The sequence below is a fragment of the Nomia melanderi genome, chromosome 1, assembly GCF_051020985.1.
Source record: "Nomia melanderi isolate GNS246 chromosome 1, iyNomMela1, whole genome shotgun sequence".
Lineage (NCBI taxonomy): Eukaryota > Metazoa > Arthropoda > Insecta > Hymenoptera > Halictidae > Nomia > Nomia melanderi.
In genome coordinates, this window is record NC_134999.1 from 32,110,650 (window position 1) to 32,134,362 (window position 23,713).

Below are 23,713 nucleotides of genomic sequence, written 5' to 3' on the forward strand. Positions count from 1 at the left end.
GCCCTTTGTGGGAATCCTTTCACGACAAAAGCCGTATCATCGCTTAGGGAGCCCGCGGACAACCGGCCCGGAATAATATTTGCGCGGGCTTACCGGTATTGAGCTTGATCCGGAGAATGATCTGCGGTTGGTCCGCGATCGCGATCGTTTCCGCCCGGGATCGCCGAACTTTTTCGGGGATGAATGAGATGATGAATGTGTTAACGTTTGTGGAATGTTAATGTTAACCCTTCGCACTTTGATTTTCTTTTGCGTTTTTTCCTCGATAACTCTGCATTATTACGGTATATTATTCGGAATACGTTTTACGATGTAGATAGTTTTTAGAGAGTAGTGTGAACGATTCTTCTTACTAATAATATTGAAAATAACATACTAATATAATCTACTTTAAAAATATCTTGGCAAAGAAGCACCTGTGAATAAAACTGATGTCGAGTCACATTCGACATACGAGCGCAAAAGGTTAAGGCTAGCCAATGAGCGAATCATAGGCTTTCCTTGTTTTATGAAAGTCTGTGGATAAGGGAGGATCTTCTTTATTGCTAGTAATAGGATGGTTGAAAGATTTTGTCGTGACTTTCAAATGTGATGAGTTACATCGAAATATAGTATATAATAGATACTCATTAAACTTACGAAGGGAGACTCGTAAAGAAATAAAATTTTATAAAATTTTGAATTGAAGTATATTATTTGATGAGTTTCTATCATCTACTATATTTCAATATATTTATTTATAACATTCACTTGCATATAGCAATACGAACGTCAACGTTGAAAAGGAAGACGATATTTTCGGCCAACTGGGTATATTACAATCGTTTAGTATATTTCTGCTTCTCGGTTAAATATCTTCTTCGATAAGCGATCATTCACATTCGAAGATGACGAAACACCTGAAGGATCATTTTGTGTCTGCCGCGTAAGGTTTCACGCGTACACCGCCTTAAACAAGAGTTTAGGTGACGGCGAATGACAGCATTAATATTAATAGACTTTCGAGCAAGTATTTAGCCGATAAGAAGACAAGTTTTGCTTTTAAACCGGTGATTGACGCGTGGCCTAAATTACTGGACGTCCATTAAAGTCGAAGACGAGAGGCCGATTCGAAAATTCACCACTCTTTCTCCCTTCGTTTTTTTTATCTTCGTTTAAGATGGGCAGCAAGTGTAAGTGTCAGTTGGGTTCAGGGGAGTCGATACAGGCGACTATAGGTCGAACTTTGACCCCCTGACACAGAAGAGGTTTCTTGTGTAACGTCGATGAAGGGCTGTGTGCGTTCGTCGGTGCTCGAACAGGTTTGACGGAAAGCATTAAGTGCTAGAGGCTCGAAGGCGCCGATTAGCCACACCTCGTAAAAGCGAATGCCAATTCCGCTAATCGATGATTCGATTAACTCTCGATAAAAGCAGCGACGATCCTTGTGTTCGATAAACCCCGGCGCCCCGCGTTTACACCGCATAACCGCCTGTTACCAGACCAATTCTTATAACACAAATCCGGAAGGAGAAAAAAAATTCCACGAAACGCTCGGAATTAACATATTGTAATTATACTCCGGCTTGATTTACACCGGGTTTAACGGCCAACTGACATTTAAGAGAAAAATCTTTATTACCGAATGCATGAAATTAACATTCTATAATTAGACGGTGGTCTCATTTATACGGGCTCACCGCGCGTAATCTAATTCCAATTTTCTTCACGACGATTTTCTGAAATTGTTTCCAACAATTTATTCAAGGCGAAACGTTCAGCGAGAAAACACAAATGCGAATTTCATTAAATTCTTCTTATACACCTCATTATACACGCTTTAAGAAATGAAGAATACCATGAGCGAACAGAATCTGTATTTATCTTATAAACTGTATTCAATTAAATCGCTGTTTTCGACGAGTATACTCGTCATTAAGAAATTACGAGACTATAACGAGTATATTCGTTGAAACAGCTATAACTTCCTTTTTCCGACACATTTTAGGTGCATACTGCCCAAAGAGGTCAAACGGCTAACCAGTCAACGAGTCCTTACCCCTAAAACCGTTCATTTAACAAGCCTCCATCCCCTTTAACCGTCACCCACCACGAAGCACACTTTCCCCACTAAATTACAAGAAAAAAATCAACGAAACGTCGTGTCTAGACTACCAGACACTCGATACCAGCGCGGTCTCCCAATAATCGTCACCGCGGTCCGAATTCTTGCGCCGAGATAGTCCAGCCCGGTAAAGTGGTCCTCCCGGGACCATCTGGCCGGTGTTTCTCGTCCATCAGTGCAGCAAACGAGTTTAGACCAGCTTCGAGGAATTTGTTCGGGACACGCGAGCGCGTTTTGTCTTCGGGGCGTCGTTCGCAGGAGATCTTTTCGGTGCGTGCCCTCGCTCTCCGGCTCCGGCCGAGCGAGCGCACGCGCACCCACGTTCCCTTCGTCCGGAGATGCGAATGCGTTCTAGAGACGTTTTATGTTTTATGCGAGTTGTGCAGCTGCCCGTTACCGACACCCCCGCAACTCAATATTCAAATTAGCGGACTGGGACTCGCTTTCGCCCCCTTTCCGCGTGTCTGCGTAATGAGAAAAAAGACGTGGGCCTGCGAAATATTATCATAATGACGTCCGACCGTAGGTGTAAGAACGACAGGGGGGAGAGGGAGGCGCGAGACGAACAGCCGGGAAGGGCGCGACGTATCAATTTCAACCAGCTCACCCCCGTATCCTTTTTTCGTTTCAACTTTCTTCGGGGCGGGGGGGGGGAGGATAGTTGGTTGCCGTTAAAAACACCGATCCCCGAGATAAATTGAATATTAAATCGTGCTCGACAAGGATCTACAGTCGTTGGTTAAGCTGACGATGATCAGCCGGGCAAGACGTTTACGCGGATCCACGGGTTTAAGCGTCCATTTGTAAGGAGCGGGATTTTAATTGACACTGATTTTACCCGTTAAAGCTTTCGTTTCGCTAACGCTGTCAGGTGTACCGTGAAGAACGCGGTTTTTTATTCAGACCTAAGATTCGATCTTCACGCCGAGTTGCTCGATGAAATAAATTTAATTAAAGATTATCTGATCCAGGAACGATCACTATGGGCTTAAAAGGTCCTGCCGAGCGTGTCATTTCGTGGAATTCTTGTGCACGCTGTTTCGGTGTCCGGCGTGTTAAAAATCCAATAACACCGCGTTTTTATATTTAATAAAATCCACAAAGTCTCTCGTTTCATTCCCATTCTTACATTCATACGTACGAACCAAATATAAAACCTCCTTCCCATACAAAACACCATATCCTCACGACCATTCGAAACTGCCAAACTCAACAAAACAATTTCAACCGATCCATTCGCAGAATAAATCGCGAAACGATTGAAAACAGAACTGTACAAAAACTCTCCCACGAAAACGTCTGAAACAAGAAAAAACTGATTTCCACGATTTCACCGGATATTCTAAAAAAAAAACGGTCGGACGTAGGATCGAGTTGCGACGAAATGGTCCGCGTCCCGGTTCGCCCCCACGGACACGACCACGCACGGTCCCTAAGTCGAGCGATTAAAGTCGATCCCGTTGGTGGAAAAAGGGGAATCCTGTGGGCAGCTGGGTACGGACGTTTAGTTAAGCCCAGACGGTCAAAGTAGGACGAAAGGACGTTTACGAGGCGCGACCGGTAGACCCGGGTCCGGGGCAGGGAAAGGGCGGAAGGGTGTTAGTTTCACCTGGGTGGTCCCGCGACTCCCGCAGGATTAATCGGCGACGTCTCGGGGACGCAATATATAAATTGGGCTGCCGGATCCCCCTTCTCCTCGGTCTGAGGCCCGGTCGCGCAGGCTGCTCGCAGGATTACAAATGCCCGGTCCTTCGGTCCTTAACATCATTGTAGATGGATATCTCTACCGTGGATCGGCGCGCGATCGCTCCCGGTCTTTCCGTCGACTTTGATCGAGCTGGACCGGGAGCACGGAGCACCGTCGCGTCCCGTCGCCCGCCAGAATCTGTTTCCTCCGGCTTACCGTTTACGACGGACCGTTTTTACGCGCGCGGAATCCCGCCGCCGCCGCCGCCGCATTCCGGTAACCGACCGAAAATTCCCGACGATTTTGAAGACCGCCTCGACGAAATTTATGTTCCAATTTACTAAATATACCCCGAACGTATACCGGTGTCGGGTGTCTTCCTCTCTCCTTCCTTGTCTCACAGTTGGAGAAACGATACGCGATCGGACCGCGGCGTATAAAAGACAATTAAAGTTTCTTGACGCCGCGGAGTTCGTTGGCCCGCGGGTGTGCTGGCTTCGATTTTTCGTAACCTGTTGTTACATGGAATTCCTGCTTGAGTCACGGAGCAGTTTCGAGTTGGTTACTGTACGGTGATCGGGTGATCTCTGAGTTAATCTCAAGCTTTGGACAGGAAATAGAAATGGATTTTAGATCGGACGAAGAATATTAATTTATAATTTTACCGTAATACACGTGAATTGACGGTATTAATTTAATTTATATGATTATATAATTGAAATTGAAATTCAAAGTTACCATGAGATCATTTAGAGTCTCTATGGATATATCGGTAATATTAAAATAAACTTTATCTGTTTCTAACTGCAAAACATCATTAAAAGCGTATGCCGATAGGATCCTAGACTCCTCGCCACAGAAAAAGGCGAATAGTTCCGTAATACCGTTAAATAATCGTGCTTTCACTCACGATCCGGGGATCGATTCGGATCGCGACTCGATATCGCGTCCCGATCTCCCAGTAGCTCCGCTCTTAATTTAATATCCTGCCGCGTAATTTCGTGCACATTAGACGGTTAAAGACCCGCATCAGTCTCGATTTTATCTGGCTGGGCCGTCAAAAAGATCGCTCCCGGTCTTGCCCCGACTTTGATCGAGCCAGCCGCGCTGCCGCATCCACGCATCCCTCCGCCGCTTCCCGTTTACGCGCCGGAATTTCACCCATGCCGCAACCGAAAAGCCATTTTTAACTAATTGCCATTCCCGCAGCTTTTAATCGGCTCCATTATATCAGCGAAGAACCCGTGGTCAGCGAAAGTATTAACCCTCGACAGTCGAAGGGCACCATTATTCGGAAATGTAAAAAAAAAATCTTATTGTTATTACTATTTATTATACTTTTTCCACTGTAAGATATATTTTAGATTATATACCCTTCAGAGTCCTGTCGATATCTCCCGTGTGTTTAGAGAATATTCTATGCTTTTATGGAATGGAATTTTGTAGGTGGTGTTATTAGAACATTATCGACCGTTAAGGGTTAATTTCGCGACATAACGGTGAGACACTCGAGGAACCTTTCCCTCCGATCGTATCGAACCGCGCGATCGCTTGCTCGCGACGCGCAAGCAAGATTTCCCTTTTTTTTTCTTCCGACTGTCCAGCGTTTTTCTTCATCGGTTTCTTATCGGCCGGCGTCGATCGGCCGTTCGAATGGCGCTGCAAGGCGATCGAGAGCTGATCCGGCATTCCTAGCGCGTCAGGATGTCAATCCCGCGGGAACTAAGCGCACGGAATACCGTGCGTCTCCTTTTTGTCCCCACGAAAATTACCATCTAGTCACCATTCCTGGTGTAGCACCATCAATAACGCATCCCCGGGGTCAAGACGGGTACACTCGGCCGATGCTGCGCATCCATCTCTGCATTCCCCTTTAAAGGACTCCTTTACTCTTTGTCCATCCGTCTTCCCTTGAGTGTGCTCAAGGGTCCGGTGATCTACGCTGGCTGGTTCGATGATTTTGTTCCGAGTATCATCGTATGCTTCGACGGTAATTGTTTCTCTGTAGGTCGTTGAACGATTGGAGATGATTTGAATTCTCTTATGTTCAGGATTTGTTGTTATTTATAAATACATCAATACTTTGATGATTTTATATTTTTACAACGATTGGTATTGTGTATTTCATTGTAAAGTAATTCGTGTGAAATGTGATTTAATGTGTTATTAGTTGATTTAATTTAAATTTCATTCCATCATTTTTAACGTATTTAGTTGACACGATTGTTTATGATATCAAAACGAATCGATCAACGTCAAGTATTGTTTCACGCATAAAACATTGGATACTTAACGCTCGAGCAGTTGAACGCCTACGAAAGGGAAATTTGCAATAATTCTGTCAAAGAGATTAGTATGTTCGCGATGATAAGAAGGAGGATAACTGTAGGCAGATGTAAGCGGCATGCACAATGTATCAGGGATACTCGTCTAACAGGAAGCACCATTTCATCGCCTACACTATATAATTCCCCTGTTGCTACTCTTGCCTTCAGGAACGACGAGATGCTTTAGACGACGTTGGCGGAAGGATAAAGTGCTCATACTTTCGTCAGAAATGTCTTGTCATTCTACTCCTTATTTCGCTTTCACGCGATTGCCATAAAAGCTCAGGAATCCGATTTCACAAAATTGTCTTTGAAAAATTTACGCTTTTAGAAGTATCCATACTGTGACAATAAGAATTTCAATCCTCGATGCATCTGGCGATTTTAATATTAACTCTACTAATTCAAGTTTTTTCCATCACTAGCACGTTTCATTTTCTTAACTTCGTTCCTCCAATTTCTGACAAATTACTTATTTATTCCTTCCCCTATACTATATCTCAGATTCGTCATACAAATATAATTTAACAAATATAAATGTCATTTCATTCTTTCAAATTCAAATTGAATATTTTCCATAATTAACTGTAACGCTTCTAAGTAACCATAGACATAGAATAAATATAGAACCTCACTCTTCATCTACTGAATCATCTACAATAAAACGTCTCCGTAAAACTCAATTAATAAACAAACCATAGACCAAAGGATTAATACTCATTTCTTCAAAAACCCTTCTAAATCCAAAAAAAAAACAAGAAAATCGTTACCAAAGGAGTTCCAAAATGTTCAATCATATCAAGCACAAACAAACCACGTTCCACGACATGATAGAAAAGAACACTAAACTACTTACTAACCCGTCGAACAGTGCCCATCAGCATCCTCGATCACGCAATGCCCCCCGCACCCCCCCCCCGAACCGATCGTACAGGAACGCGTTCCGAGCAATCAGGATCCAGCAACGTCAGCCCATAATCAACCCTCCCAGTCCAGGACCCCTCTTTAATAGAAAGATCAAGGAGGTCGTCCGCGTGATCCACGGCGGTGTATCCTCGCGGCGGCCCACGCGCAGGACGACGCCGCGCTGCACGCCCCTTCCGTCTCTCCTATTTTCGTAGGAAGACGGATGTCAGGAGGCGAGAAGATCCCCGTGAGATCCATGCCCGTGTCAAGGAACACCGGAACGACGCGGATAGGCCTGCCCTGAGACACGTGGGGCGAGGTGGAGCCGTTCAGAGGAGGAAGGGGGTTGGTGCCGAGGGGAGAACGAGGGAAAGGGAAGGAGAACGTTCGCCGTGGAGAGCGAGACAGAGAGAGAGAGGAAAGGAGTGACACCCACGCAGGTGGGACCACACACGACGGTCCCGTCATTTGTTGGACACCGCATGGGCATGTCGTGTTCCACGGACACGGGGTACACAGCATTGTACACTTCTTGGCGCTGTCCCGCGGTGTGTCGTACCTCCGCGCCGCGCCGGGCCCGTGCAACTTTATGGTTCGAGACGATTGCGTGCGACTCGAATAGACACCGACGAGAAACGAGCCAACACACACCGTGGGCAACGAGCCACCTAGGCGCGCGATTCATCAACCCGCGTCGCGATGATTAGGAATGCCCGGCCGTCGTAATTGGCGGGTCCCGAGGAGAGACGTCTGCGTGACGGAACCGGTCGAGCCGTTTTAGGGGTGGCTTCGAACAACTCTGGAAGCCTTTAATTTTAGATTCATGTATGATTCAGTGCGTTCCTCTCGATTCTTTAATTCGTTGAGACGTTTATTGCCTGGTTAACCGTGGCACGAGTGCCTTTAATGAATGGACGGACCGTTGGAGGGTTTGAGTAAGCGATATTGTGTGTATCGCGGATAGTTTATGTCTAGTGAATTTTAGTTATCGGATCGCGTAACGGTATACTTTAATTACGAAACTGTGGAGTAGATGTTTGGACAGGTTAATCGTAAATAATATGAGAAATTGGAGTTAGGAGATAATATGATTAGCTTCTCTTCGGATGTTGTTTATAGTTCAGAACTCCCTTGTTTATATAGGAGTGGAACGTTCATTTCAGAATGTCACTCATTATATTTTGTTTATTAAGTGACACCGTGTAAATTCGTTGAAACCGAGTGTACACTTGTTATCAAGCTCGAGCTGCGCGATTTTCTAAATCAGATTAATAAACTTGTCACGCGGAGCAGGCCGGGCTGCACCAATTAGATGCAAACGTTCCCAAAAAACAACATACGCCTCGCGAAGCTTAGCCGAAGCTGCCTCCGTAGCCACGAAAGTAGTCATGATCCAGACATCACGTCGTGCTCGACAGAGCCGGGGTTCATTTGAATCGGAATTTTAATGCGGGACGTGTCTCCGTGTCTACGGCGAGTCTCGTTCCGAGCAAAGTCTGAACGATAGCGCTCCCTCGAGGGTCTCAATAGCTTCTGCCATCTGCGTACGCACGAAAATAGGAGAGCCGGGAGGGAGAATGGCACCATTCCAGCGTGGGTGTTTGAATAATCCGGTCGTAAAGTTCGCGAGTGTAGAAAAGGATTGAGCGCGCCGCGTCCTGATGATCGTTCCATTATAGGGGGGCAGAGCCCACGGAAATGGTGGACGCGATCCGTATTAATGCGCGGACGATTTTTCTTCCCCGCGCGCCATTAAACGTGACGAAAATATTAAGTTGCCGCATACAAATGCCAGTTCTAGCGACCAGGCACGCCTGCTTTCGTCTGTTGCGCTACCGAGAAACAAATTTTTTTACACTCCCTAGCCAGAATTATTATTTTTACTTTATACTATCGTATTCTCTATACCTTACACTCTATACTTTGCGTCATGAGTATGTTTTAAAATTTGTAAATGAATAGAATTATTTAAAGCACCTTTAGAACGTAGAGTATCAGTATACAGAGTTCAAAGAGGAAATATATCGATAAAATATACTGCTATACTCAAAGCAAAAGTAGAATATTATGCCTTAAAATAGAAATGGTAACGCATACTAGAAACTTTGAAGTGAAACTACAGTCACTACTAAAACACAAGGGACACGCCGATAAATCACGTTCCAAGCATCTGTCCATCGAAGAGCGAACTGAACACAGATCGGAACGGTTGAAAAGTAAATCCTGAAACTGAAGGGAAACGAAGCACGGCCGATTCGTCACCTGACCAATCTGCCCTTAGATCGGACCACCTGCGCCAGGTAAAAGTCGAAGAGTCGATAAGTCTTCGTGAGAGGAGAGACACGTAGGGAAGAGCGTGAAGACGATCGCGTCGTAACGGAGGATCCTTCGGAAGAGGATGTCACGAGATAAGAATTAGAAAGAGTGTCAGGGTCCCGGTTTCGAACGGGACGTGCAGGTAGTTTGTAAACGGCGTCCGCTTAACTAGTGGGAATGGGACGGGGGACACTGTTTTGAATTTAGACAAGTAGATGTGCACGGAAGATACACTGTCTCCGTAGGCGCCCCTTTTCGTGCGCCTAAGGTGTTGGTTTAGGCAAGGGTTTCGAGAAATAGATAAATATCCCCGCGGTGGAAACAGGAAGTGCCGGTACGTGGGCGGAATCTCATCCGCCCTGCGCGGAGCCGATATGTTAATCGGCGTTTTCGTACTTCGCGAGTGCACTTCGATTTTAACGAGCCGGATTTCGCGTCGGGGAAATTTTCGGGGGAAAATTAAAATTCACGAATGTACCGACGGTGAATTGAATATAGATGGTGTCCCGGGGATATTCTTCGCCGCGGTTGTCCTGGAACCGTTTCGTTACGAATCCCGAAGAAGCCGAAGGAGTTGTTGAAGGAATCCTTCTTTCGAATCATGAATAAAAGAAATTGCAGCTTCCCCTGGAGGAAGTGGCTTCGCCCGTTTTCAAGCGGCACGGGTATTATGCTATTCTGCGAGGGTAACGGGATGAACGGTAAAGCACCTGTAACCTTTTATTCTTCTTTTACCATATCCGTATTAAGTATCTGTATAAAGTTGAAGTACGATCGAGCGCTATAAAAATGTTTAGAATAAAGTGCCAGACAAATTGCCCTAATAAATTCATTCCCTAACGAACTGAGCTTTAGAACGCCTATAAATTATCACAATATCGTTAGTCCTCCGAAAGTACCACCTAATAATCCTCCAAGTGCCAAAGAAGGACTTCCAATTACCATTCCGAAGCGTTACACAGCGGCCACTAAATTTTCTAAATTTATTCTCCATCTGCCGCAAGGAGAGGACACTTGAAATTTTTTAGGAAACACGCGCCATGGAAACGTGTCAAAGGAAGTACCAAACTGTCCCCGGACAATGAGCCACTTAAAACGGACGGGCCGCAGACGTTGCCGGTGCCTTTTTCTACGACAGCCGAAGAGGAAGCGTAAGATCCCGTGGAAACTCGCGAAATATCTCAAGTGGTCATGTGTGGAAGCACTTGAGAAAGGTCCCGGGCATCATCGGTGGCGGCAATCAAAGATTTCCGGGTGCTCGGTTGCCGCGAGGCACTTCGGGGGGCCATTATCAGCTTGACGCGCTCCCGAGTACCGTTTCCGATCTGTCACCGCTGTCGTGAACTGGCATGCTACCCTGAATCAGTCTCTGCCCGTTTCTGAGGCCGCCTGCAGGATGCGGGCCTGCTGCGACGATTTCTACGGGTGTCAAGTGTCTGGCCAAAAAATTGGTAACAGACCCCGAGGAGCTTCCTCCGAGGAACTTTCACTTTGACGGGCAAGAAAACTTGCGAAAGCCTGAGGTTTCGTTGGAATTTAAATGTCGATCTGCATTCAAACTGCGACACACTTCTACAAGATTGACGCTCGTGAATTGCTGATCAAATCTACCATTTCGCAAATATTTCTCCTTCCCCTGGTTAACTCCAACGAACTTCAAGTTCTCGATGATAGTTTCTTAGAAACAACGTTTCGCACAATTATTATTTACTTAATAACATCTAACTAAATTCGTTGCATTCCTCGGACAACGTAGTACCAATTCTATTTAATACCTAATAAATTCAACCTTTATCTCACAACTTTTTAGTTCCACGATAAAAACTTTATTCAAAAATCCAAGCATCGTCCGCTCGAAACGCTCTCGCAGTCATTGCCAAATATTTCTCACCGTAACGACCGTCGGATTTCTTCGTCCGTAATTCGCCGGTAAATTCGCGGGGAATTCAAAAATGCGTGGCCCGCAGGCCAGGAAGTAATCTTTATTAACGTACGCGTGATTACACGGGCTGCCATAGGTTACACGGTGGATTACCCTTTTAGTATCATCCGCGGCATGCGTCGGGATTCCCTTCCGAGACCCTTTACGATCGATTAAAGACAATATAAAGGACCGATTCGCCGGTGACGTGAAAGGAACCGCTCCGCGGGGCACGCAGCGCCGGCTGAACAGGCCGAGGCCATCTCGCGCCGGCGTGCAAGCCGTTTAACTTCGCGTCAAGTGCACCGAGGCTCATTTGAATATTTTATTGTTCCCGCTTTCCAATAGCCGATAGACCGCGGCGGGGATTTAACTGCCACCTGGGACGACAACATAAACGCGCAACCAGTTTTCGACTAGGAAGACACGTTTGTTTTCCGCTGCGGCCATAAAACAGCCGCTGATCCTGCGGCTTCACACCGAGTCGCGTCTTCCAGGAACAAAATGGCCACCACTAGTCGCGAGTGAATATTTAGTCGATCGACAGCTGCAATTTGTTTTCTATGACTGATCGATCGATGAATGGCCGGCGTGATGCGACTGTCGCGAATTTGTCTACCTCGGATATTTCCTTCTAATAATGACGCGTTTGCTTTGTGTCTTGGAATGTCTGCTGTGCGAGGAAGGGTATTTCCATTTTTGATAGACCATTTTCTAAAATTTCATTTATTACACTAGAGTAATGATGAGAATCTCTAAATTACTTTTAAATTCAAATTCTAGTGTCTTCAAAACGAAAAGCGATTAATACTTCCTTCTTTTTTCATATTATAGACTACTTCAATGATTAAAGGCAGCTATAACCATGTCACAGGATTTTTCGTTGCATAGCCTCCTGAAAATCCTAGTAGGTTACCGGATAAATCACACGAATCGGGACAGTGATAAAGAGAAAGGTATCGCGGAATTTCCTATCAGTAAGTTATGTGCTCAACGACTGCTCCGCGGCCGGTAATAAATGTAATTTACGCGTGCGGCGCGGTATCTGATAGGCGGAAGGAACAGAAAGGATTTCCGTTTATTGCACCTTCGCGCCGCGCGAGTCGGGGAAAAGGTAACCGTGGTATGGCGATAAATTAGACGCGCCTTCCTGATCAATTATTTGATATTGGAATCGCGCGGTCGCTTCTGACGAGATCACAAAGCCGCGGCAAAAACGCCGCCACGATCCCGGGATAACAGTAGTTCCGCCGGGGAACGGTTTATCAGTGCACGCAGCCAATCGGCGGCGTAGCTATAGCTCGGCGTGGTTTCATCAGTCAATGACTTTCCAGTTGCACGCTGCCTCGGATAGCTAGATTACGAATTTACTCCTCGTTTTTCGGCTGAACGAGATGATCAAGTTGTTCAACGGTCTTCACGGAGAAACCCGGATATTTCAACTTCGCAAGAAGTTATTAGACACATAGAAAATTCTTTGAATACGCAGGATATTTTTCTAGTCTCGAATAATTGCAGGTGCAGCAATGTTACTCTGAATAACTGTAACTGTAGGTAACCGTAATTAATCATGTGCTACCATCGATGTATATTTTAATTACTAGTCATTCATGTTCATTGTTGCAAGGTATGTTTGTAAAACCTTGATTCTGTAAGAGTGAAGTATAGTTTGATCGTGAATGGGGAAAAAGAATCAAGACCACGCGAAGCGTCTCGGATAAATAATTACCGAATGATGATCCTGCCGATGTCCCCGGTCCGTGGACACGCGATCCATCATTTATATTGTACTTAATCGATAGTAGAATGTCTTGAAAAGGATTCCCCGGTGTATATACGACGTGGCAGAGGAGATTAGGACGACGCGGAGTACTGCATTCCGCGTTCATGCAGCGTCATTCGACCGAGTATTAACCTCCCTTGGTACCCGAGGCACCGGCTCCATCTTGGATCTCGAGTTTCAGGCTATCTGCCGGTATATACACGGACCCCGGAGAGGAAGCGTGCGGCACCTGTCGCGAGTTCGTTATTCCTCGTTGTGCTTTTAATGAAACCACCGTAAAGAGGAAATTTTATGCACGTTCGGTGGGACCAGTCGAAAGCGACGGGTTGCGATGCGATGCGATGGGACGCGGGGAAAAAATCGCGTGGAGGATTGGCTCTCTTAAACGAACCGATTGACAGGGCCGTTGCTTGCCGAGACGTTGACTCTTGTTGTACAATAACGGAGATCCGACGTGTCTTTCTGTTAGCCTGCGTCTCTTTAATCAATTGAACGAGCATGAGTGTCCTGTTTGCGACCACACAAAGATCCTCCTGGAGAATGCCGGACAAATGAGGTTTGAGGAACAGCTTCATTGAAAAATCTATCTCCGACCGATTCTTCGAGATTTATTTTTCAAAATTATCATCTATGAATTGGTAGGAAATATTTCGAGAAGTGGCATAATTTCTGAGATTGAAAGATCCTTCTGGAGAATACTGAACAAATGAGATTTGAAGAACAACTTCGTTTAAAAATCTGTTTTGGGTCGATCCTTCAGGATTTATTTTTCAAAATTATCATCTATGGAGTGGTAGAAAATGTTTCGAAAAGTTGTATAATTTCTGAGATTGAGAATATCAAGAATTTATGGGATCAATGAATTTTTCTATGAATTAATCTCAAATATTTGTTACATGGGAGTTTTAGTTATAGCAATTGAGAAATAGTATCTACATTTCTCGTTTTCCTTCTTTTCATTTGGTGTTGAAAAATCGTAAGACGACGGGTGCTTTTTCAATCCTAAAAGGAACCCCGATCTTTCAAGAACCCATTTTCCATTTCCAAGACAGTGTAGGAACGTCTATTGTTCGACGATCGCCATTTTCATTTAAAACACCGCTTTCAGGGGACGGCCATTTTCCTTTAGCGTGATTAATGCCGGTACATGTATACTGATTCTTCTCCGTGCCACCCCAGACAGACTGTCATCTCCGTCCCGTTCTAAATCCAGGACGGAACGAAATCTCGAAAAAGGATTCTCGGCGAACGTGACCCGTCTTCCCGATACAGAACCAGCCACGGCGCATTTAAATTTGACCGTCTCGCGTTCGTGAGTCGCATAAGTTCATCCCCGCATGATCCTCGTATCTGTTACACCGCGGCTAATCTCGGGACTCAATCGTGGACTGACCTGTTTTTTTAACGAAAAAAAGTAGCCGAGTTCTTCTTGTTGGACGTTTTTGAATCGCAGCGGTGCCTTTTGCGACGACCACAAATTAATACCGCTCTGTCCCTGTCGAGGGAGACCCAACATTCAATCTTCCTTCAATTACTAGTTACTTTCGCCAAATAGTATCCCACTAGAAATAATCATTAGTAGATCATTTTAACATTCACCTAATTCCAATTGAACTTATAAAATTAGTGCATAGATAGTTACATTAGTAGATTATTTTAACATTCACCTAATTCCAAATTAAACAACTTATAAAATTTACTCATAGATAGTTACAAGAACAAACTCATTTCACTATCATATTAAAAATTTCATGTATTCATACTATCAAAAGTAATCGTATACAAGTATCACAGTAATTCCAATACTTCTTAGACGCTCCAAATGAACAAACACTTCAAAATACATTTGAACAAACAGATATACCACCTGAAATCCTACAAAAAAACAATCAAAAACACTCTCCATCTGAAACAATGCCAACGCCAAAGAACGATCAATCCCCGCGTCGAAACCGAAGCGCAAACGCGTCGTTAGCGCATTGCGCAGCCTATTTATATCAGCCGGGACTGTTACACGGAAATCCACGGGGCCCTACCTCCCAGGAATCCTGGGCCGCCGGCCGTGTCCATCGTACAAGGATCACCATTTGTAGATCCCCCTTTTTCCTAACATTTCTGGCGCACACCTCCGCCAGCCTCTCGGCCGCATCATCTGATATCCATTACACGGCCCCGGACCAGCCCGGTATTCGTCTCCGAGCGTAGTAAAGGATATACGCGTGTCGTCCCCGGGTATCGTCCTGTTTTCGTGGCAACCTCGCCAACGCCTCGTCCTATTATCTGTCTCTTCCAGGACAGTGTTAGGTTACAGGCATTACCGAGAGGGGCCAGGAGATAAACGGCACTCAGGGACAAATGCTCGCTCAGGAGACGAGCGATAAACTGTGTCTTTCGAGCCTCCTCTCCACCCCTCGACTCATCCCGCCCCCCCTTATCCCCACCTAGCCGCCTTTCGAATTTCATTCCGGTGGAGTACCGTGCTCCACCTGCCTCCATTCCCGTTCACGGACGAAATGGTACTAAGTGCCCGACCATTACTGTACATTTTATTCCTCTTTCTGGTATCTGTTCCCTCCAGCCCGAATCACTTCGACTTCGAAAACGGGATCCCCGGCGCAAGCTGCGACAGCAATCCCGGCCTCCCCCTTCGCCGCCCACTGTTCCGGCGAGTTGTTAATCGTATCGCTTGTAACGCGAGTAATTGGGCATCGATGGACGCGCTAATAAGCCTGACGTTTTACAAATTGCCCGTGACAACGCGTATCACCTTAGTCTATTTTATCGAGAACGCTGGAGTACCTAAATGCAAGAGCACCGCGGTTACAATCGAGTTCCAGACTGTTCAAGGAAAATGCGAGGGGATGTTCGGAGCTCGCTCGGGCGGGGTAATGGGAAATTAAGGAAGAATCAGAAACGGGTAACGCGATACACGGGAATTCGACGCGGAATTTCGGTGTTGTGTACTTTGGGACTGGGATTTTTGGTTCCTCTTGCTGCTGGAAGATGGATGGCTGGATTTGAGGAAGGTTTGGGATTCGTGGGGTGAGGTTTTGGAACTTTTTTATTCCAAGGATTTACAAATATTTGATCCTTGAGATTTTTATCTTGAAGTTAACTGCAGTTTGTTATGAGGATGTGAATAGATTATTAACATATTGCTAACAGTTTGTTAAAAACATCTCCAATGCATCTCCGTACAGATTCTGATAACAATTTCTCAAAGCCTCTCAAAATGTGAGAGATCTTTAAACGAACCCCACGCAGGAGCCATCAATTCTATTACATTCTACAAACGATAATCAGCCTAAAGGAAATAAAACCGTAATCAGCACGAAGGAAGAGGAATCCAAAAAACCACAGGTGGATAACAAGCATTAAATTGTCATAAAAGAACCACTAGAAAGAAGTAGAATGTCTAAATCACAGGGACGGGTCCATTACAAGTCCATCCACGTTCCACTCATAGTCCCTTAATGGATTTTCATACGGAAAGTCGATGAAAGTCAGGTTCATATCGCGCTCGTGCGCCATCAAAGGGAGTCGACGTTCGATTCACCGTTAAAAAAGAATCAATTCGTGGGGCGACGCGTTGACCAGCTGCCACAGTGCGTTCCCCTTATCATCGACGGTGGGGTCGGAGTCGAACGGGAATGGCCCCTCACCTCGCTGATTGGCCGCGGGTCTTCATTTGCATGCGCGGCTTTCGTTTATTGTACGAACTTACCGTGTAGCGCCATATAAGGCACGGCCGCCGGTTCGCCTTTCAGCCTGTCAGCGAGAAGGCTATTGTCAACGACAGATGGACGTCCAATGGGCAACACGTGTTGCATACAACCACGGCCCAAGACGTATGCCCGCGTGTCCGCCGCTCCGGAAAAGAAGAGGCTCCGCGAGAGTCCCTTTTGTCTTAACGAGAGGGGCCAGTGGGAGCCGGCCCCGTGCATGTGCAACATCTGCAATTCTTTTCTCTGTCTCCGGCAGAAAATAAACGCCCCGGCCGGCACGTCACCGTGACCTCCTTTGCCCGCGCCATTTTATATATTTCCCTGCCTCCCGCTTCTTTTTTTCCTCCGCTTCGATCGGTCCTCTCAACCCTTCCGGGACTTTAATTAAAACGAGAGTGTCGAGGATGCAACCGTAGCACCGAGCGCATTCGCGGAGGGATCTTGAAAAGTATTGAAACGGAAATATTGTCGGAATGAAAGGTTGATGGTCTTCGGAGCTATAGAATGTCTGTTTGATTTATGTGATCGAGCCCGTGGAGATAGAAATGTTATAAATCAATGAATCTTGAATGGAAGGTGCGAAGGACGTGTTTGTAATTTAATACAAAAGTGGTGACGAGAGACGTCTTAATATATTTTAACAACAAAATGAAAGAATACGATTATATCTGTGCATTCAAGGGACGCAAGACTGACTTTTTTCTTATACCAGTTCCGTGTCAAACTTTACTCTCCATACTTGTAACTTTCAGATTATAGTACAAGATTATAGTACAACCACAGTTTTAACTTTCAGATTATAGTACAACATATGGAAAAATAAAAATCAAATTCAAACCTTTGAATTCATATCACCGTTAATCAGAGTTTCAACTTACCGTCGGATATAACTTCTATAAGACAGCGAACCTAGAGCATCAGAAGTCAGCCAGCGAAACCCATAAAAGCTCGACTAAAATTAAACCGGTGACCGCGCGAAACAGAAAAACCAGATCAAACAGCTTCCCCCGCGAAAGACAGGTGAAAAGGAAGCGGCGTAGACGGGGTCGTCAGTGTGGCAACGGATCCAAGAATAGAATCAAAAGGCTCGCGGGCTCCTATTCAGAACCGGAGACCCATAATCGCGGCGATATTTAACGGGATGCCGCTAAGTAATGGTCCTTTTAGAAGAAGGCAACGCCGCAATAACTTACGAATTACAAATTCAAGCGCGTTGCCGCACGCTCGCCGGCGCGCGCAGGCCCGAAACCGCGCGCCGCTCTCATAAGCCACGATATTTCACGAGCGAGACGTCGGCTCGAGGTATCGCATCACCCCTCGGGGATAAATCGCCGTCAGGAAGATCTTTCATCAACTTTAATTCTTCCGATTCTTTCTACCCGGGGTCCGCGCTCTCGAGACGATATCTCGGGAGATTAACCCTTGAACACAGAGATCGCCGAAGCGAAAATGATCCACCGAAACTCTCTCTCCCCCGCCGCCCGCCCTTCCTTCCTTCCATCCGTACATCCTATCTTCTCTCCGTCTCTCTCGACTTACCGCGGCAATTTCGATGATTAACTTCTGGGGTCCTGACAGGATTACGCTTTTACTTCACCGACGAGCGAGCCGGGATCACTCGCTGAACGGAATCATCTTAATTCTGAGTTACTGCCGCGACAGTCGGTCTCGAGCCGGGATTTTTTTCGGCTTGGTAATTGCGGGGATTGATACCGGGGAAGGTCTTCCTCGGATCTTCGTGAAATTGTGGCTTGGAAAAATTACTTTTGGAAATGTTTGCAACGCAGCAGGTTATTCGATAAGCTACGCGTATTGGCATGACGTCTAGTTGAACACTTCGGAATTACAGCGGGCGTGTAATGATTTGATAGGTAAATTATGCATGAGAATACTGGCAACTATGAATTCCGAGGAATTCCGATGCGATTCCGGCGGGGAATGGACGAACTTCCACGAACCAGTCGAAATTAAATCGTCAGAAAGGATCGAGTCAGCGAATCCTGGATGATGGTCGATAATTTCAAGACATTTTCGTCGCTGGATTATCTATCGCTTTCTGGGCGTATACGGGATATCTTTTCCGAGAAGAGATTAGGCGGCCAGGAACGTCGTTAATCCCCGCGTCGCGGTAAGCCACTCCCGTAACGGAGACCGAATTCGGCGGAATCGACGGAATCGTCCTTTCGTTCCGCGTGATCCTGCCGCATAAATTCGACCTGGCTGATCCGTGAAAGCTGACGATCGTTTCGTCTTTGGCTCGGGCTCCTTCTGTTTCTCGGATACGCATCGGCACGCAAACGGGAAACTACCGATGGGCCGAACCTTTCTGCGGCAAGGGGGATTTCAGGACAAAATTTCAGCTGCCAGGGGATTCACGTGTTTGGATCTCTTCTGCTCGCTCGGACATGTATCATATTCAATATCGCTGTATATCATAATTCCGGCGGCAGTCTTTCTGCCTCTTCTCGGGATTTTCTTCGAGATTTTGGGCATTATGCCCTCCCCACCCCCCGGTCTTCGGCCGAGACCTGCTCGTGTTACCGAGCAGCGAAATTTTTAAGCGCAGTCGCCACCTTTCTGTATTACCAAAACTGGGGATTTGCGATAATGGCACCCGGATCAGTTGTGACACAGGCCGATGAACTGATTAACGTTTATATATTCTCCTTTTACGCTGCACCTCGTGCCCTTATTTCTGCGGTGTTTCTTCGGTTTTAATAAAATTCATGTCGCTAAGTATTTTTCGAATGTAACTCGTAAATACTCCGGTGTGCCATTATGTGAACGTATTCCCTTGATACACGTGGCTTAATGTATTTAATATTAGTGAATACGAATGACTGTTATTTGCATGTGAACTTGGACTTATTTTATTTAATACAACATTTAATATTCCTTGAAACCTATTGAACTCTGATGAAATAGAATTTATTCTTTCCTCATACATAACTAGCCATATAAAAGAATCAATAATAACTATAGATACACGTATTAACTATTAAATTTCCATCTATAAGCACTCAGTTCAACAGATTTTGAACAACGATTTCATCTTAAATTTCCTTTCCCCCCAACACCATAAGTGCACCGCAAACTCCGCCATTTTTTCGCGTAGCTTTGGATAGACTCCTACCGCCATCACCCAGGTCTCGCTATAAGCTTGTCGACAGCGGCGTCCGCGCGCTTATAGCCAAGTTTCTCCCACGGACGTTGCATCCATTAAAACAATTCAGAAACAAAAATCCTTCCGACCATTCTCATAAACAATTTAACCACACATGCACGAGCGGTTAGAAATTTCCGTGCGTCCGGTATTCGCCGGCATCGAAACGGCGCGGCGCGTCGTGATTATGCACACACCGGCCGTCCACGGTAATTAATTATTCATTCGCACGAATAGGTTTCTGCGAGAGCGCATTGACGAAAGTTCGTATGGAATATTGCGTTATTAATATTGCATGACACGCTCGCTTCGAGCCGGAGCTAGGAGCGGGCGGCGAGGGGGGCCAGGGGAAACGCTGGAGGAGGAGTGGGAGGCGAGAGGGTTGGTGGATATTAACGATGCCACGACGCAGAAAAATTTCCCATTAAGACAGCCGTAATAAACGTCCGGTTTGTTTGGAGGAGCAATTTAACACGCTGGACGTCGAATGAGCTCCGGACAATTCGCGGGTAGCTCGTGCTCGCAAAATACAGGTGCGCCGAACGGAACACTGGAAACGAGTTGAAATGAGATTTTTAATACTTTCCCTCCCGTTTATCGGCTGAACAACCTCCGCTGGAACCTCGGCGGGCGGATTGAAATCGTTCGTAAAAGTGTATCGTCGGCAGAAAGTGGAATACGCGTCTGCAAAGGGAAGCCGGGGAGCAGAATTCGATGAAATGGAAAAGCAGCCTTCCGAGGGAACGCCGGGAGATATCATTCGGAAGATGTAGTTGCTCTCGCTTGGAAATTGTCCGGATTATTTATTTTTCTGGTTGCCGGGGAAATGTATTTACAGGGATATGAAATTACATTTTGAAATGTGCGATTCTTGTTAATGGACGTAGAAGTGTTCTATTCGTTCTAGCGTTTGATAGATCGTAAAACAGAAAGCAATGTTTCATGGGATTCTTATGGTAAATTAGACACGAATGAAACTTATTTTTACGAACATTCTTTTTTCAATATCGCCACGATTACGACGTCATCGAACAATTCAACAAAAATCTAGAGTATCTAAATGAAAATTTGTACAAGCATCCAGAATAACAATCAAAAGAATTCAATACTTTCTGTATTCAAATCTTTTGCCTCTCACTGTATTCAATCTATTTCTCTATAGATTTTCTAATAATCCCATAGTCGATCAAAAAGATCCTCTTTCTCAATCTCGCTCGGAAAGCATCGCGCGGGATAGCAGGAAGTACGCGTGTATATAGAGCTTCTTCTTTGTCGTGACATGATATCACGTCCATCAGTCTTACGGGGGTCGTGTGCAGCGGCCGCTACACGGCGCCGCGCATCAATTGCAACGTGGAATGCTGTTCCAGTGTTATACCGTACCACCTGGTCTTACGAGCCGCCATATCGCTGGTGTATACTACTACTCTTGCTCTCCCATGAGCACGTGGGAACGTAATAGCTCCGGTAAAGCGATCCTGTGGAAACGAGAGTCACGCTCGTGGTTTCGACGTTATTGCTTTCTGGAGTGGTCCCATCCCCCTACCACCGGTCTACTCAGCCAGCCACGGATTAATTTCTTAAAATTGCGCCGCGCACCGGTGGCAATTAATGCGACGTGATACGCTGAATACGGGATTCGCTTTTTACTGTCCGACGAACTCAGCTGGCTCATCGATTAATTAACATTTTACTGCCACTAAAAAAGAGTCGTCGAAAAATAAACCGAAACGCGCGCAGATATTACTTTCTAATGGCTGGATAATGAACGTTACCGTGCACGGAAAATACCCTAAATTCACCTTTCCCCGCGACTCTCGGACGCTTTCGCTTCCAATTATTAAAACCTGCCATCTTCACTTCCTTTTAATCCCGGCGGCGAACTCCGACGATTTCGGGAAAAGGAATTTTTACGACCGGTTGTATAAGAGCGCCTTCGAGCGGCGTCACTGAAAATCGCGCACTAAGTGTCCAACGTGTAAATATTCAAACGGTCGGTGTATATTTCGAGAGCAAATGAAATATTCATAACAGTAAAAAGTTTATTAAGCCTCGCTCTTCCCTGAACCGATAAAAATTCAACCCGAAATCCGGCGGGACGCGTCGGAGCTATTGATTACACGGGTAAACGGTCGTCCCAATAACGCCGAATTACCGGGCGTAATGCAACATTCGTTCCAGGAAACACGGGCGCGCGCACTAACCCGATAATTCAAAAATCTTACAGGAAAAAACAGCGGCGCGAGGCGAGCCGAGATTCTCGCAGACGCATTACGCAACGGCCTTCCGCCGGTAAGCCCACGAAAACAGCCGCGGTTTCATCGAGCAAGATTGCCCGGGCACGAAAACCAATAATTGCACACGAGATTGCAGCCGGGAAGCGTACGCGACGCCGGGAAGAAGCTTTCGCGGGGTGGGGGGATGGAAAAAGCGGCAAGAAACCGGCCAATGGGAGAAGGGGAGAGAAATTGTCAGAGGGAAAAGGAGAGAGCGAGAGGGGGACGGAGAGGGGGAGAAAAAAGGGAAACGAAAAGACGAGACGAAGGAAAGGTAGATACAAGTAGGCGGTCGAAAACATTTGGTTTCTTGCCGCGGCACGGCGAGGGGCAATTTGCGGTGCGCTGCGAATGTTTCATTACCGTGAGGCGCTCGGACCGAGCTACCGAATTTCGAATGAGCTACCGCCTGCCCCTGTATACGTCTGTCAGCCGCTGAAGACTCGTAATTGAAATCCGCCGCCTTCGGGATCCGACTCCCCGGCCGACCGCAAATCGCGCGAGCAAACACTTTTGTTTCGAACCGACCGCCCGCAATTTGCATCGTTACATTGTGCGCGCGAGCGCTGGCACGCATACCGCCTGCACGCCTCCCTGCGCGCCGCGGACGTTCGCAAGCGTTTAGAGCCCCGCTGATCCGGGAAACGGATGTCTCGTGGTCGCGGAACGTGTTGCGTTTTGATGTTCGATAGGTGCATTTAAATGTTTACGACCGGGGTAAGGATGTTTATGCGGGATCAAGGTTTTGAGGAGGCGGTTGGACGAGTGGAATTATGGAAAAGGGTTTTTCTTAACGGCTAGGAAATGTGTAAGTTTTGAATGTTTATATGCTTCTTCGTATCGAGATTTTGGAAAGTTCGCACTCTAGAATTTCCTGCTCATAAAATGTATAGTTTAATAAAGATTATGCGATTCGCGTGTTGATTATGAGGGTAATTTGAATTCGAATCAATTTTAATTGACAAAAATTTATATTTGATTAATGGTAGTAGCAATAGTTCAATGAAGTTTAAAAGTATCTTTAGTATCGAATACCGAACTAATTTCTATCAATTTTAACGAGTATTTATGTTCTCCTGAATTTCTAATGAACGCATAGAGTGCACGAAGTGAAATGTTATTGAAGTGAAATGTACCGACAACAAAGGCTATGTTTGAAATTCAGTTCAAAATTTCCTACAAATTCAAAAAATCATCGTGAATTATTCAAGACCGATTGAAACGTTTCGATCTGCCGCGACGAAAAATCCAGAATCATCGATCTACGGCGAAATTTCTTCCCCGGCCATAACTCTGCGCCGCGTGAATCTCACGGCGCGCTGAATCGCGCGTTACCTCGCCTTAAACCCTTGTAAAAGCTGTTCTCGCTGCGCGCCGCCGTCCGGGGCAAGAAACGCCATGAATCTTGACGAGACCTAGTTCGAGAGCAGGCAGGTACCTTAAGTTCGACGGCGTCTGCAGTTAATCGTGTTTAACGGTCGATGACGCATCGTGTTCAACTGCAA